General features: G+C 47.6%; 1 long non-coding RNA gene across 1 annotated transcript in view; it reads right to left on the minus strand.

Annotated features, from left to right (window-relative positions):
* Window positions 1-3,122, minus strand: part of LOC142058512 (uncharacterized) — a 287,316-nt gene that overhangs the window by 14,468 nt on the left and 269,726 nt on the right. The window lies entirely within an intron of this gene.

Here is a 3,122-nt window from a genome sequence, read left to right on the forward strand (position 1 = left end):
AAAACTAAAATATCTTCCAGGGAGAATCAGTTTAATTCTAAACTAAGTTATTAAAAGAAACCATTAGCAAGGTAACATCTCTGCTGGGATGTATGTGTCTACTGTCACATCAGCTGGAGCTCCTAGAACTCAAAACAGCTGTAGCTGTTCAAGTAATAAAGAATTATCTCAGCTGCTTTTAGCTGTAAGACAAGTCAGAAGTGTTACTTGTCTAGTGTAGCTGTAATATTTGGAGTCTTTTCCTGAGCTCCAGCTTATATACTGAGGTCAAATGAAGCCAGTGGCTAAGCAGTCTGGTAAGGGCAACAGCTTTTCCTATCTTGTTAAATCCATGCATGTTTGTTTGATCTTATTAGAAAAATGTGCTGACAACTCTACTTTTGGGTTGATCCCTGAGGCTTGATAACTTCATTATTTTTGTGGTTTAACCCCAGCTGGCAACTAAGCCCCACACAGCCGCTTGCTCACTCCCCCCTGGTGGGATTGGGAACAGAATTTGAAGAGTAAAAGTGAGAGAACTTGTGGGTAGAGGTAAAGACTGTTTTATAGGTAAAGCAAAAACCGTGCACGCAAGCAAAGCAAAACAAGAAATTAATTCACCGCTTCCATCAGCAGGCAGGTGCCCAGCCATCTCCAGGAAAGCAGGGCTCCATCACATGTAACGGTTACTTGGGAAGACAAATGCCATCACTCCAAATATGTCCCCCCTTCCTTCTTCTTCCCCCAGCTTTATATGCTGAGCATGACGCCATATGGTGTGGGATATCCCTTTGGTCAGTTGGGGTCAGCTGTCCCAGCTGTGTCCCCTCCCAGCTCCTTGTGCACCCCCAGCCCACTCGCTGGTGGGGTGGGGTGAGGGGCAGGAAAGGCCTTGGCTCTGTGTAAGCACTGCTCGGCAGTAATGAAAACATCCCTGGGTTATGAGCACTGTTTTCAGCACAGATCCAAAACACAGCCCCATACTAGCTACTGTGAAGAAAATGAACTCTATCCCAGCCAGAACAAGCACAATTATGCAGTCTATTGATTTTTTTTAAAAAAAAAGAAAATAAGAGTTCTATTTTAGTTAAAAATGGGAGTTCTAGGAGAAGCAACTCCAAATCAGGATTAAAAATCCGCCATGTAAAAGAGGCTACTCTGGATCCTCACATGAATGTGATGTACTCTGCTCATTCTCCCCTGCAAACTCCTCCTCTTGGGAAGAAAGCTGTGGGAAGAATGGTTCCAGTGAGTGAAACACAGGGTAGAGAAAGTATAGCTCCAGATTAGTTAAGAGCACAGTAGTTCAAGCAGTCATTGCTGTAAAAGATGCAGAACAATGCTATTACTCTATCAGACTGCTTTCCATTACACACATACTCTTTCACCAGCTGTTGTCCTGGAATATTTCTTGAAACAATGTTTTACAAAGTATTTTTACTTCATTTTTCTTTTCTTGCTCACTGCGGCTCTGTTCCGTGCAGAAAAATAAAAGACACATTTTTCCTCTGGCACTACAGTGATAGCATGCTGCAAGTGAAGCAGAGATTTGTGGAGAAGGGTTTTGCAATAGACCTGAGCTCACATACTCTGCTGCTTCTGAATCTTTGACAGAGAGGTGACTCTCTTGGTCAGGGAGGTGTCAGTGGTCATGGAGACATGGCAATAGTACTGTTGTATTGTCTCAGTTATTATTGTATTAACTCAGATTTATTCACAGAATCACAGAATGGTAGGGGTTGGAAGGGACCTCTGGAGATTATCTTGTCCAACCCCCCTGCTTGAGCAGGCACACCTAGAGCAGGGGTCACAGGAACACGTCCAGGTGGGTTTTGAATGTCTCCAGGGAAGGAGACTCCACAACCTCTCTGGGCAGCCTGTGCCACTGCTCTGGCACCCTCACAGGAAAGAGGAACTTCCTGTGTTCCAACTTGTGCCCATTGCCCCATGTCCTGTCATTGGGCACTATGGAAAACAGCCTAGTCCCATCGTCCTGACACCCTCCCTTTAGATATTTATAGGTATTGATGAAATCCCCCCTCAGTCTTCTCTTCTCCAGGCTAAACAAACCCAAGTCTCTCAGCCTTTCGTCATAAGGCAGATGCTCCAGTCCCCTGATCATCTTGGTAGCTCTCCGCTGGACTTGCTCGAGATGTTCCCTGTCCTTCCTAAATTGGGGGGCCCAAAACTGGACACAGTACTCCAGATGCAGCCTCACCCGGGCAGAGTAGAGGGGGAGGATAACCCTTCTCAACCTGCTGGCCACACTCCTTTTAATGCAGCCCAGGATACCGTTGGCCTTCTTGGCCCCAAGGGCACATTGCTGGCTCAGGGTCATCCAGCTGCCCACCAGCACTCCCAGGTCCTTCTCAGTGGAGCCGCTTTCCAGTAGTTCAGCCCCCAGCCTGTACTGGTGCCTGGGGTTGTTCTTCCCCAGGTGCAGGACCTTGCACTTGCTCTTGTTGAACTTCATGAGGTTCCCCTCGGCCCAGCTCTCCAGCCTGTCCAGGTCTAGCTGGATGGCAGCACAGCCTTCTGGTATATCAGCCACTCCTCCCAGCTTGGTGTCATCTGCAAACTTGCTGAGGGTACACTCTATCATTGTATGACTGTGTTGAACAGGACTGGACCCAGCACAGACCCCTGGGGAACACCACTAGTAAGAGGCCCTCCATCCAGACTCTGCTCCATTGATCACAACTCTCTGAGTTCTGTTGTTGAGCCAGTTCTCAATCCACCTCACTGTCCTCTTGTCCACTCATCCAGCCCACACTTCCTTAGCTTGTCTATGCAGATGCTATGGGAGACAGTGTCGAATGCCTTACTGAAGTCAAGATAGACAACATCCACTGCTCTCCCTTCGTCGACCCAGCCAGTCACGCCATCGTAGAAGGCTATCAGGTTGGTCAAGCATGATCTCCCCTTGGTGAATCTATGTTGACTATTTCTGATAACCTTCTTGTCCTCTACATGGCTGGAGATGACCTCCAGGATGAACTGCTCCATCACATTTCCAGGGATGGAGGTGAGGCTGACTGGCCTATAGTTTCCCAGGTCCTCCTTCTTGCCCTTTTTGAAGATTGGAGTGACATTTGCTTTCCTCCAGTCCTCAGGCACCTCTCCTGTCCTCCACGACCTTTGAA

This window comes from Phalacrocorax aristotelis, chromosome 1, assembly GCF_949628215.1.
Source record: "Phalacrocorax aristotelis chromosome 1, bGulAri2.1, whole genome shotgun sequence".
Taxonomy (NCBI): Eukaryota; Metazoa; Chordata; class Aves; order Suliformes; family Phalacrocoracidae; genus Phalacrocorax; species Phalacrocorax aristotelis.